At 34.8% G+C, this 15,399-nt stretch overlaps 1 protein-coding gene across 8 annotated transcripts in view; it reads left to right on the forward strand.

Moving 5' to 3' along the window:
- Positions 1-15,399, forward strand: part of ptprua (protein tyrosine phosphatase receptor type Ua) — a 434,849-nt gene that overhangs the window by 229,247 nt on the left and 190,203 nt on the right. The window lies entirely within an intron of this gene.

The following is a 15,399-nucleotide window of genomic DNA, read 5'->3' on the forward strand; positions in this document are numbered from 1 at the left end:
CATTTTAAAGCATCAATGTTGAAATGTAATTACAATACATTCAGTTAAATAGACTTAAGCATTCATTTAGTTGTTCAAGCGTAACACAAGATGACAGACCGTGTAACCGTTAGCGCAGATCAGCAGACGAGCCATTGAAAACACTGGGGTAGCATAAACGGTCATATTTTAAAGACATGGCAGGGGAAAATGGAATTTAATGCAGTGCTTCTTGTCCAGTCTGAGACCCACTTTATATTGTATAACTATCAGGCAGTAAAGATGTTGTGAAGAGATTTTTTTTAAAGAAATGGCTAAAATTAAAAGTCTGTGTGTATATACCCCATTAAATACATGTTTTGCAAGCTAAAGAAAATGAGACAACTATTTTAATCACACTTACATGTTATGATAAGGAAGAAGAAGAAACTGGCCCATATAAACTGTAACAGTTACTGACAAAATCCCTGTCAAAGTCTGGCAAAGTCCCATACATAATAGTCTTTGCTGCTCAGGGTTGGCTATACTGTGGTAATGTTTTGAATGTGAACTTTAAACTCTTATTCCCCACATCAGTGTCTCTGGTCACCTCTTAGTGAAACTTTGCACCATAATCAAACCCATGACCCCCCACACTCTGCTAGTGTTTGAAGGGTAGGGTGTGTTCACCTTTTTACCGGATCCAGCACTTCATATTTGGTAATGTCACGTCACGTATCGACATTGATGCGAGCAGGCAAAAAATCCGAACAAAAGACGATTCATTTATTTGACTCTAAGTCAACTGTTTCCTTTTAGAATCAATAGATTACATTGCACTTTCAGATTTAAACCTTAGTTGGATATTCTTATTCACTTAGAGCTGTATTGCACATTGCAGTTTAGTGTTATTTTCAAAAACTCCTAAAAGGGGCTCTTTGAAAGTATTGGGACAGTACAATATATTAGTGACGTTCAATAACACAGCTTTCCTTTCTGAGCAAAGTAAAATTCAGGCTGGAATTTGTGATACCGATCCGATAGCAATACTTTGTGCAAATACACTTTATGTGTATAAGAAATGTAAAAAAAAAAAAAAAAACATTTGTTGTAACAGTATTTTTAAAATGTAATTTATTTTTACATTTTATCTGGATGCTTGCACTGTGTTCCAGTTAATAATATTAATTATCTCAAATTACTGAAGTATCAAAAGAGTTTATGTTTTTATTTTTAGAAATGATTTTAGAGGATAAAGATTTGTTATTGAAAATATCAGTATTTCAATATCGCGCTGCACATTACAAATATTACAATTTAATATTCACCAACACATTTATTTGGTAAGTCAAATCTATTATATCATATTGTGAAATATTATAATGATTCTGTTATTACAAACGTCTATTTAATAATACTATTTTTACTGTGATGTCAAATGTAAATTCCTCTTCAATTGCTGTAGTCTTCAATTTCAGTGGTATAATTTCAGCATTGTTGTCAGTATTTAAAGATTTTTTTTAGGATTCTTCTACAAAAATAAAGTGAAAATAAAAGCATTTATAAAACTGTGTTAACATCATGTCTTACTGAAATATCATCTTTTAACTAGGTCTTTACTTTGGTTGGGTATTGAGAACTGATTCCAAAATCAGTTCTTTCAATCTTTGGCAAAAGTTTCTGGCAAAGTTTCCCATGCTAATTACTGGCATAACTACATATACAATAAATAATGCATTTTATTGAAAGTTGTAAACCTGCTTATATATGAATATTTTGAGGTACTCATTACTCATAGTCACACAGCTTGTTGTTTCGACCGGGAATCCATTTTTTTGAGCACTGCACTATTTGCACACGCAAGCAGAGTAGATTGATTCAAATTATTGCTGCATTGTGCTTTTTGCAGTTAAACCTGCTTTGTTTCAATCATACTGCACAATAAAAATTCAATGAAATAGATAAATAAATATTTGGGAATCTATGAGCATTGGAATTAATAAAAAATAAACTAGATTGTCATCATTATTTTCTGCCACTTATCCAGGACAGGGTTAAGGGTGCAGCCCCAGACTTCCCTTTCCATAGACACTTCCTCTAGTTTCTTTGGGGGTTCTCAAACATTCCCAAGCATGCCGATAGACATAGTTCCTCTACCAAGACCTGAATCTTTCCTGGGGCCTCCCACTAGTGGGACAACCCAGGAACACCTCCCTAGGTAGGAATCCAGGAGGCATTCAAAACAGACGCCCTTGTCAGTTCAGCTGGCTTCTCTCGATGTGGAGGGGCAGTAGAGTGGCTCTGGTCTGAGTTCCTCCCAGATGACTCCTCACCCTATTCTGTTCATTTTGAGCTCCTCACCCTATTTCTGAGGGTGCGCCCTGCCACCCTTCAAAGCAAAACTTATTTTAGCTGCTTGTATCCAAGGTCTTGTTCTTTTGTCATGACCCAAAGCTCTTGACCATAGGTGAGAATAGGAATGTAGAATGAATGGTAAAAAAAAAAAGTCTTGCCTTTTGGCTCAGCTTCTTCTTCAGCACAATGAACCCATAAATCCACTGCATTCTGCTGCCACTGTCAATCTTACCTCACTCGTGAACAAATCTTCAAGATACTTAAACTCCTCCACCTAGGGTAAGGACTCTTCTCTAACCTCGAAATGGCAAGCCACCTTTTCTGGTTGAGAACCATGGCAACAGATCTCATTCCTGCCACGTTAGGCTCAGCTGCAAATTGTCCCAGTGCACGTTGAAATCCAGGTCTAATAGAGACAACAGGAAATCATCTTCTGGAAATAGCAGAGATAGAATCCTGTGGTCCTCAAACCAGACCTCCACTCCCCTAAGACTCCACCAATAAAATATGTCCATAAAAAAAATCATGAACATCATCAATGAAAAAGGGCAGCCTCTTGGGGAACAAGTTTGACTTAGTGTCGACAATGCAACAATAAGTATGCAATATGCAAAACTCCTGCTCCGCTCATACAGAGACCAGACAGCCCCTAACAGACCACATAGTTCCAGAGCATCCCCCACTGAATGTCACCAACTGGGGGCGTGAACTGAAGATTGTGTGGGGGTGGGATGTTGGGGCCACTTCAGATCAGTTTGGAAGGGCACTTTCTATCGATAAATAAAAAGAGCATGAGCACTGCACAGCACATGTTGAGTCCTATGTGCCTGTGGTGTACTAGCATGAATGCTTGAGCACCCTAGTGAGGGTATAGAGCTGGTCCAGTTTTCCATGGTTTCCAGCTTTGTGAAAAGTACATTTTACTTTGTAATACACTTGACAGGTGCATTGTCCAATTCCTAAAACCATCATGTTGCTATCAGCAGATGATGAATCCTGGGTTGTCTGGCCTGCGAAGGATCCAACTGATGTATATTGCATTTCCCAAGAAGCAGATTAGAAATTCCAAGGCCATATTTAAAAGAGACTGCCTTTGTTACACCACAATGACGCAATCAACCTTCGAAGGATCCAGCTTTTTATTTTACCCTTTGAAGTAAACACAGTTTTATGTAAATTACCTCTATCTTTTATGGGCAAAATATTTTAATAGTTTACTCTGATATTCATCCGCTGACTCGAGTTTCGATTGATGAATATTCAACATGTAGTCAAGCTAATGTTCTTATCCTAAAACAACAATATATTTGCATTTCATTTATTGCTAAATTATTTGGCTGATAATAGCCTTAGTGAACCTTTGGCTGATACAAAGTCACTGAAAAGCTGTCAAAGCTGTGACAACTGACACCCCATCACTACTGCCAAACGATTCACTGAAAGTTCTTATTCAAATAGACCGTACAATATTCAAAATGCTGCCATATAAATATATATTAAAAATAATAATAATCTATGGCTGTACATATTTCAATAATGGCATTTACTAAATTACTTGGTATATGCATTACTAATTATTTGCACCCATCTGCTGTATAAAGCACACACAGACACACACAAGTTTTCCCCCTCTACTAAATAATCCATTATCCTCAGCTCTTGGCTCTGGTCAGCAGTGTGCGTTATCGAGTCACTTGTTCCTCTGATGGTTAGCGCACAGAACACTGTCACCTTGTTAAAGGCTATGATTAATAACCCGCCCCTCATTTGCTCCCCAAAAAGCCCATAATGACCAGTAAGTTGAGTATGTGTGTGTGTGTCTATCTGAGTGTGCAGTCAATTGACCCCCGCTTGTGTGTGTGACCCATTTGAAAGAGGAGGTCCGGTGTGGTTTCCATAACCCTGACCCGTATCGTTCCACTCTCCATAAATCAGACCAGCTTTAATGAGATTACAGCTCTGCTGCGATCAATGCACACACACACACACACACACACACACACATACTCACAGTGCACCGCAGGGTTCTCAGACAGACAATGTGAAGAAATTATCTTAGCTCTCTGGTTCTGTTTCTTGCTATTTGTCTATTTTCTCTTTATCCCTCTCTCCCTCTCTCTGTTTCTCTTTTTATTAGAGAGAGGTGTCTAGTTTGTGGATGCCCTGTGGTATAATCAAAGGGACTATGGCAGTGGGGTAGTGAAGATTATAGACAAGTACACAGTGCACACCCACTTCTTCATTAGTCAGCATTGTATACACACTTCTAAATACAACACAGACTCATTATGAAAATGTACCCCCACATACATTTCTGGAAACTGTGAATTATGTAACCAGAGCTACGTATGGCTGCATTTCATCTTTAAAAAGAATGATACGCCATTGTATGACGCCGTCGCCGGCTCTTGTTTCTTTTTGCGCCTCCATGTGGACGTTTTTTCCGGTGTTACCAGTTTGCCCAGTAGCTCGTCATCTATCTCGACGAACTTGAGACATAGACAGGAGTTGATCAAAATGACTGGGTTTGAGTCGGGCAAAGAATGTTTCCAGAAAGCAGGTAAAAAAGGTGAAAATGAAATAAACAAGTAAATAACAAATTGAGAATGTGGTGATATCTAAAAACTAAAAATCAGGTGGCCACAAGAGCTTTTCTGTTTCTGGATTGCTTTTGAAAACACTGTCAGTTGAATTTAGGGAATGTGATGATTGGGTCAATCTGTTGTGTTGAAAACACTATTGGTTGGGTTTAGTGAAGCGGGTGGGTGGTGTAATCTGTTGGTCTGTCGGTCAGTCAGTCAGTCAGTCAGTCAGTCAGTAAGTCTGTCAAAAGTGGCCTCTACTGGATTTACTCAAGAACAGCAGGTGTGAATGGCACTCGCAAGATAAATTTGAGATCTTAAAAAACATACATAGCTGCCTCTGGTGGGTAACAGTGTGTGTGTGTGTGCATGTGTGTGTGGTGTGTGTGTTTGTGTTTGTGTGTGGTGAGTAGTGGCTTTTGTAAATTTGTCTTCTTCTAGCAGTAAGCATTTTGCATGTTGCTTATGTGCCCTAAGCAACTGCCTGAACCACCATTTTTGTCAGAATGCTTTATGCATATAAAAACTACAGAAAAAGCACTCATTTTAACATGGTCATGCCTGTCTACAGGACAGCATATGTGGTTGTTGGTTTGTTGGTTGCCAAGCATCATAAAACAACTGCACTGCAGATTTTGAACCTTACTCTGCTTCCTTCTATCATCAGTGGTGGAAAGAGTACTGAAAAATCATACTCAAGTTACTGTAGCATTACTTGCCTAAAATGTAGTGCAAATAGAGTATAAGTTTCTATTGTAAATGTTACTCAAAGTATGAGTAAAAAGTAGCCCTTTCTAAAGTACTCAAGAGTAATGAGTAGTGAGTATTTCGCTACAAAAAGCTGATGCATTTACATGAAATTTCTGGATGTGTGTAAACATAACATTCTGTAGTGCATTTAGTTATTGCCCAGCATTCACATTACTTCATTAGATTATATTATTGATATATAAGATGACAATATTGATGTCCAATAACAGTGTCAAATGACATTGATATTTGGTTAATTTTTGAAAGTTTATTTGTTAGAAAGTGACCAAAATCCAGCAAGGAGCCAACATCTTAAACTAACGTTATGTTGACGTCAAATACTGACATTTATTGTCTTGTATGGCAACTAAAATCCAACGTCTGATGGACATTATAGTGGTAATGTCCACACAATGTCAAGCTGTAGCATCATTAGAAGTTGATATTAGCTTGATTTTAGGTTGGACGTTAGACATCGGCGTAGGCCTGACATTGGATCCTGATGTCATTTCCAAGCAAACTGCAACGTCCCCATGACGTTGAGGTATAGATTCAATTTGATGTCACGTTGTAGTCTTGTGCCAGCTGGGTCTTTAAGGCCATTTCAGTCATCATACAGTAAGCATCCATCATCTTCTCATCATTGACCTGCATCTAAAGAGTCTCTGGGCTATTGTGTGTAAATATTTTGGATGTCTTCTTGGAGAAAATGCTTCCAAACTATTTGCTACAATTATAAATCACCCATGTCTTGAGGTAGTGCATTATGATGCGATTTACCTTCTATGTGTGATTCAATTGGACAGGAATCAAGAAAAAAATAAAGCAGCGATGGAAGATTGAAGGACAGTGGGGGAGTAAAAGTACCAATGCTGCACTAAAATGTACTCAAGGGAAAGTAAAAGTACACAATTTTAAAACTACTTAGCAAATTACAATTTCTGAGAAAATGTATTTGATTGCAGTAATTTGAGCATTTGTAATTTGTTACTTTACACCACTGACTACCATGATAATAAGTATTGAATGCTTTAGCTCGTCTATCAGTATGACTTCTGCTGGAGTCCCTTAGGATGTAATAAAGACAACAACACCCATGATACCATACACGGTCATGGCATCATCAAACTACACCATTTTTATTGTGAATATGCGCCCTTTAGTGGTAAAATACTGTGCATTTAAGTGAATTTAAATACTGTGCATTTAAATATATTTGTTCCCATAGCCAGCAAAATAGCACAATTTGGTCCCACTTTATATTAGTTGGTCCTAACTATTATGTACTTGCATGAAAAATAAATACAATGCACTTACTGTGTTCATAATGTTTGAAGAGGTGGGATAAGAGTAGGGATAGATACTGCTTTGGTGTTATGGAAACTTTAATATGTGATTGTAATCAATCCTGAGTACAATGTAAAAACATGTATTCACGCAATATATACATTGTAACAAATTATTAATTTCAGTTTTAGTACATGAGTAGTTAAGGCCGCCTATTACAAAGTGGGACCCAGTTTATAATATATAGTACTGCAGACAGGCTAATGAGTGCAAATGCATGACATTTAAATGTAAGCTGAGTGCAAATTTAAAGATGAAGTAATTACTTGCCGTTATTTATGACACTGTAATTTCTAAAAATGTAAGTGAATATTGAAAAGAACAATGATAGATACATATAGCCATAAAGATACAGATAAATTGCTGCATTTGTGTTGTCAAAAGCAGATCACGCAACAGCAGGGCATTTAGAGCAGAGGAATACACAAACTCTGTTCAATTCCCCAGTGAGCTGCCTGTACAGAGAGGCATTTAAAGTGTCCTTGGTGCATCAGTAATATGAGGCAGCTGCTAAAATGTAAGCAGCTGGTTTCTGAAGGTTCTTTTGTACTAAATGCATGAAAAACCAAATGAAACCCAAAGTGAATCCAAAATGTGCCAGGCTGAAGAAAACCTGTATTTATTTATACAAAAAAAAAAAAAAAAAGTGCTCAACAAAAGCACACGCACTCAAAAATAAAATAAATAACTGAATAAACAAAAGCAGATGTGATGTTTAACTATACAATCATCTGCAGTTATTTGTGTTTTTGTATTTGGCCATCAACAGTAAAGACATTGGTAAATAAATTATTATTAATAATAAATACATAATATTTTTTTAGCCATGTATGTATGTATGTATGTATGTATGTATGTATGTATGTATGTATGTATGTATGTATGTATGAATGTATTGTTGTTATTACTACTATTATTATTAATATTATTATTATTATTATTATTATTATTATTATTATTATTATTTTCTCCATTTCTGAAGCGTAATGTGACACTAGCTATACTTCCATCCCCCTTTTTTATGCATATTTTGGAATAATACATACATTAATGGAAATGCCATTATGTACAAATATTTTAAAAAAGTGATTCCTAAACTGAGTTGGATCAACATCTAATAAGTAAAAAGTTAATTAAATATGATTGAAATTAAATTTACAGAATAAATTCCAGCATGTGCATCAAAAACAAAATCAGACAGACAACATTCATCTGAAATGTTGTTTTAGTCATTCTAAAATGTCTTAGTCAAAGTTTGTCATAAAAGTGGTTTGGCATCATTACCTCTCAGAACTGTTGAGCAGCTGCTCTCCCAAAGAGTTGTCTTGTTCCTGTAAAAAGCCATCGTGCATTCATTGCATTTTGTTTTTGTTCTCTAAGGCACAGCTAGTTTATATATATATATATATATATATATATATATATATATATATATATATATATATATATATATATATATATATATATATATATATATATATATATATATATATATATATATAAATTATACACTCGACGGCCACTGTATTAGTACACCTTGGTAGTACCAGATTGGACCCCCTTTTGCCTTCAAAACTGCTTTAATGCCTCATGGCATATGTTCAACAAGTTAATGAAAATATTTATCAAATATTTAGGTCCATATTGACATGATAGCATCACACAATCCTCCGCTCGACCACATCCTAAAGCTGCTCTATTGGATTGAGATCTGGTGACTGTGAAGCCATTTGAGTACAGTGAACTCATTGCCGTGTTAAAGAAACCAGTCTGAGATTTTACGCTTTATGACATGGCACGTTATCCTTCTGAAAGCAGCCATCAAAAGATGGTCATAAAGGGATGAACATGATCAGCGATAGTACTCAGGTAGGCTGTGGCATTGACACAATGCTTAATTGGTACTAATCGGCCCAAAGTGTGCCGAAAAAAAATATCTCCCACACCATTACACACCATTACATGTCGCAACAGAAGTTGAGACTCATCAGCTCTGGCAACGTGTTCCCAACCTTCTATTGTCCAGTTTTTCCAACTTTCTATCAGCTTAAACCAGTTTGGCCATTCTCCTCTGAATTCTGGCATGAACAAAGCATTTGTGCCCACAAAACTGCTGCTCACTGGATATTTTATTTTTCAGGCCATTTTCTGTAAAATCTAGATATGGTTGTTGTGCATGAAAATCCCAGTAGATTAGCAGTTTCTGAAATATTCATACTAGCCTGTCTGATACCAACAACCATTCCACATTCAAAGTCACTTAAAACTCCCTTTTCCCCTATCCTGATGCTTGGTTTGAACTGCAGCAGATCATCTCTAAATGCATCGAGTTTGCTGCCATGTAATTGACTGATTTGAAATTTGCATTAATGAACAGTTGGACTTTAGTGGCCGGTGAGTTTATATAGCCACTGTGTGTTCTCCTACTGCACCAATTTCCATTTTGCTTATATATATATATATATATATATATATATATATATATATATATATATATATATATATATATATATATATATATATATATATATATATATATATATATATATATATATATATATATATATATATTTGCTACCAGTTTATCAGAGAGTGATGATTTTGTTCTCTTTGATAGGAAGCAATGCGTTATTCACAAATGTTTTATGTGACATTCCCATTTTGCACATCAATCTAATTTGTATCTTTGGAAACAGCCACTGATCACAGGAGAATTGATCAAATTCATTCTGACAGTGCATCACATTTTCCAAAAACATATTTAGCAGCAAACCTATTTCCAACAATGATGATGATGATGATGATAAAACATTTTCCTTCAGCATTTTTGATGTATTTCTGATGGCTCGTGTGACACCGATAGCAGAAGCATTGATCAAATCTATATTTCACTTTCCTCAAGTCTTTCATTTTGTATTCTGTGCTCGTTTCACTTATTTTTCATCCTCATCCCTCTTGCGTTCTTTATCTCTCAGTTATGTCTCATGGGTCAGTGGAATCCTCTTGGGCATCTCCACCCGACCTGACTCGGATTAAATCAACTCACGTAGGTTTCCTTTGGGTGACAGTGGAGGATAGAAAAGAAATGAATGAGAGACAGAATGAAGGAATGAGACTGCTTCATGAGTAGAGATGAGATCAGCAGTCATGCAGGCCCATGGGGCGGCAGCTTGTATTAAGGATATCATTTCACCCTCCTCCTAATCCTTGCTGAGAAAACATAAAGGATCTGGATCCGGCACTTGATGTCACCCCCCAAGACTGTTGTAGATTCTCCCTGTTAGCCTGATAACACACATTTGTGAAACTAATTTGAGCAGTTACCTGCCAACCAAAGGCTTAGCAGATCTGCCGGTGTAAATGCTGTGCTTCAACGTGGAGCTTCTCCAGGTACTATAATAAGTCACGCTTCCCCTAAAGAGGGATTTTGGTCTGATGTGTTTGGAAGGAGGCGACTGAGGCTGAGATGACTTTACAGAAAGCTTAGGGTCAAAGATGACACATCCCATTTTTTCGTTAATGTATTAATGCAGGTACACTGTCTGCCTTAATGAATGATATAACGTATGGGAGCATCAAATTTAATAAATAATAATAAAAAAATAAAAAAAGAGGGACATATTGCTCTGCTTTTATTCAGTTTAACAGATCAGTACATTTAAAATATGCAGTAATTACAGTTCTTCATCTGACTTGTACTTAAGATCTATTAAAACTAAACTATAGTACTTTTAAAGATTTCGAATTGCAATTAATTAAATCTTTTGGGGTCACATCACGCCACAAAATAGAATATTTTAATATGTTATCAGATTATTCTAGTTAGAAATATGCCTGACTTTTGATAAATATTAATTTAGCTATTTTACTTGTGATATAAGCTAATGCAAATTAACAAATATGTTTAACATATATTTTATATTAGACATTTGTTCTCCGTAAGCAATGGTAAATAACCGTAGTAAAACTATAAACTAAATTTACAATAGTGACTTGCTGTAAATGGTGTATATCCAGCAGTACGCATCTAGAGCATGCTAATAATTAGCTATAATAATAACTAGTGATGCTAATTAAGTTTTGTCAGGAGTTTCTTCTATTTATTAGACAGTGGTTCTCCATCATTTTTCTCCTTAAATGTACATGGTTATTTGGTAGGGGGCGCTGTTACATATTTTCTGAAATACAACTGTATTTTTGATGAAAAATAAAGTAAATCAGAAAGAGTGGACACAATGTTAGTCTACTTGGGCATAAAGACCTTATCATCAAAAAATTACAGACATTTAACAATATAAAAACCAGTTCTGCCTAACATTATTTAAAAAAGTAATAAATAAAAACAAAATAAATAAATGTTGATGCCCACAATTACTGATATGTGACTTTGCAAACTTTATAGGTGTTGATGGATCGATCTATAATAATATTTTTTTTATCATAATTCTAAATCCAATCTGGACAAAGTTGCATGCTTTATTTATTTCTTTATTTCTTTATTTCTTTATTTATTTATTTATTTATTTATTTATTTATTTATTTATTTATTTATTTATTTATTATTATTATTATTATTATTATTATTATTATTATTATTATTATTATTATTATTATTATTATTATTATTATTATTATTTATCTCTGTTTTTCTATTGGTTGGTTTGTCTATCTGTCTTTATTTCTGTCTTCATTACATAATGATATAATATGGCTTTGTTTTTGATATTTTGCTTTCTTTCTCTTTTTTATGTCCACAGCATATTCAATCAGACTTTATATTAAGGTGTTAATGCAATTACAATTGTCACTATTAATAAACCCTTAACTATGTGCTTCAGTATTATGTTCTGGTTATAAAAATATATCAAGATAGTAGTGAGGTTTAGGTTTTAGGGATGTAAAATAAATGCATGCCAAATATGTACTTTACAAGTCCCATTAAATAGTGAATAAGTTACTAACAGACATGTGAAAAGCCACTAATTAATTGTAAAATTTGGCACCAAGATGTATATACACTATGTGCATATTTATATAAGATTACATTTAATGTTATACTAAACCTCATAACAACATTTTTACAGGCCCATAGAATGAAAATAAAAAATCCTTCAGCTGCTTGGTAATGTAATGTAATGCATTGTAATGTGCATATACTGTATATATAGCAGTTAATCAAACAGATTAACAGTTAAAAATAAAAGTCTGGTGTGTCAGATGAAGAGAAGACTCAGCGTCGGAGATTGAAGATGGTTTGCAGTTTTATGACAGAAGGGCTTCATACTCATGTAGGCTAATCTTCTGACTTACAGTACAACAACACAGTAATTATACTCTTTATACAGATCTAGAAATGGTGTCAACTCAGGTTAAAGTTTCCATTTGGTTGAACCAAAGATAGACAATTCTAAATAGGTACATCAATACAGGGTCATATCTGACGAGATATGGACGAGATATGGATGGAGACAGAGTCAGGGTCAGGTTGGCCTTAGACTATTCAGGGCTGATCCAAGACCTGTAAACCTGACCTGACCTGAAATGCAAATACACAGCAAGAGAACATTTGTTATAAAAGTTCAAGATTGTTGTTATTGAAATTAACACATTAAAATAAATAAATAAATAAATAAATAAATAAATAAATAAATAAAAAAAAAATAATAATAATAATAATAATAGCAAAATCTAATTTAGACAGTTTGACACAGCTATAACAATAAGAACAGCTGTTTCCAGCCCTCAGGCCATTCAGTTCCACTCAAGAGGTCCTGTCCTCTGACCTGGTTTGGTGGCTCCTGAAAATAGTTACAAAGAGAGGAGGGCAAAGACACTGAACATTCTATTTAATTTAAGATTAAACACAGATTCAAATAATCATATTAATAAAGTATCGAGAAAAAGGATAATGAGAAAATGAAAAACGTTGATCCTTGCTGAGACGGATTTGAAGATTGGAATCCAAATCATTCAATGGCCATACACGCACAGCACTGTACAATCATACGAGGGGATCACTCCTGGAGCCCACCAATGTGCAGCATCCATTCATGCATTCATTCATTTATTCATTCATTCATTCATTCATTCATTCATTCATTTTCTTTTTGGCTTAGTCCCTTTATTAATTCGGGGTCAACACAGCGACCAACTTATCCGACATATGTTTTACACAGCGGATGCTCTTCAGGCTGCAACCCATCTCTGGGAAACATTCATACACACTTATTCACACTCATACACTACAGACAATTTAAGCCTAGTTCACACTACAGGATTTTAAACATCAGCTGATCGCTGTGCTGTTCACACTACATGACTTGACTTTGTGTCTTTTGATCTCTGTGGTGTTCACACTACGCAACACTCCGTGAACGATCCACAAGAGGGGGGTCACACACTACATGATCCGACAACATCTCATTCTCCATCAGCTCATTCAAGCTACCAAACCACAGCCAATGAAAATTTGAGGGAGGAGTCGTCAGAAAAAGCTGAACACTATTGGCTGCTTGTGTGCTGATTACATCACTGACAGCTTTTCAAGCTTTGGAGAAAGCATTTAAAAACATTGTCAAATCAGCTGATTTATGAGCGGATTAATCACTTATCTGCAAGGTTCCAGTGGATAGATACACAGAGAGTTTTTAATTTTTGTAATTTTATAACTCTTTAAAATAAAACTAACATATTTATAACACCCTGCCGTTTTCTAACTATCAGTGTATTTCTTTCTGACATTGTTATTTTTTTTTTATTACAAAACAGTAAAGAACTGAGCATTTCTGCCTTAAATTACCATATTGGTCAAAATGACTGCATGCATGTCTGATACTTTTCGCTGTGACTTTAAAAATGTGTGCATTTTCTTGCCTGGCAACTTCCTTCTAACATAAACAAAACTTTCTGATGGCAAAAACATCAATTTACTTCAGATATCTTTCAAAACAGCATATTCTGTGCTGTTAAATAGCTCCTGTTTGAAAGTGAAAATGAAAGCCAAGCCTTTAAGTGTTTTAGTATCTTAACTACATATTTATAGGCTGTATTACCAAAAAAATATTATATTTATAGGGTAATGGTGTCATTAAATATGATGCCAGACATTCAAAGCTTAATTTTAATATCTCAATAATAGCTTTGAATGTAAATATGTTGTGACAATATGGCGTTTTATATGAGAACGGTCAGAATGAGCAGTATGGTAATTCTAATAGTTACAGAATTCTAGTTCCACTGTTAATATAAGGTGCGTTCGACTTCATGCAGCGCTGCGCAGATCGATCGAAATCTGTCTTAAAGCGGTGCATGCTGGTTAGAAATCTTGTCCGGATTGATGCTGCGCCGACGCCACGTGACTGTCACATGTGGCATCAAAGTACAGCGCTCCGAGATCAGACGGCAAACTCAGACCGTGCAGCTTCTGAAGAGCGACTGCAGGAGCTTTGATGACGACACCGATATTACACGATTGGCAGAGTTCACCACATGACAACAAACACGTGTATTTCGGGTTTATAATTGGACAAATTCCGATTCAAAAGTTTCAAAACAAACAATTAACTTTTCACACCCTCTCTATCTTGTACACATCTTGCTTATTAAAAGACTACCAATATTTTACTGCAGTAATCATCTTTTGTTAAATAATCTGGTTATAAAGGTTAGCTTGTTTGCACAGGTTTATTTTTTAATTTTTTTTATACAGACTATTTACTGCATTCATCTCCATGAACGATTTAAATGATATAGTTTAGTGTATATTTAAGTGAATAACCTAAATATGAACTCAAATAGGTCTTACAGACTTGAAATAAACTAATCATCATCATTGATCCTGCCACCCTAAAGCTCTTAACAAATTAAGTTAAATAACTATTTTATTAAATAATTATAAAATGGTTTTATTATTATAATATAAATATATATTTTATTTCCTGTCTAGCAGTTTAAAGGCTACCTGCTCTTTCTGGGAAACTTCTACATCACTCACTTATTTTACCTTTTGTTCTTTTCAACACAATCTTTTTGGATTAAAATGCTTTTTTGAAAATTCATTCATTATCCAAAATAATCTCATAGACCTAATCAAAACACCTTGTTTTGTTTTTTACATTGGAAATTTTTATATCTATAAATGTACATATATGTAAACCCATTTTCTTTTAGCATTTTCAAACAAGAAGTATTAGCCTAAAGAGTGATGTTTAACTCCTAGAATTTATGCTTATTGCTTTGTATTTAATAGACCTGTTCGTTTTTATGTTTATATTAACCTCTCATTTCCTCTTATTTCTCTCATGCATTTGTTATATATTTTATTCATAATTCTCCCTTATTGTTTAAAAAGGAACTACAGTTTGTAGAGACTGTATTCTGTTTTATTTGTAAATGTTTTGTTGTTATA

The sequence above is a fragment of the Danio rerio genome, chromosome 19 (assembly GCF_049306965.1).
Source record: "Danio rerio strain Tuebingen ecotype United States chromosome 19, GRCz12tu, whole genome shotgun sequence".
NCBI lineage: Eukaryota > Metazoa > Chordata > Actinopteri > Cypriniformes > Danionidae > Danio > Danio rerio.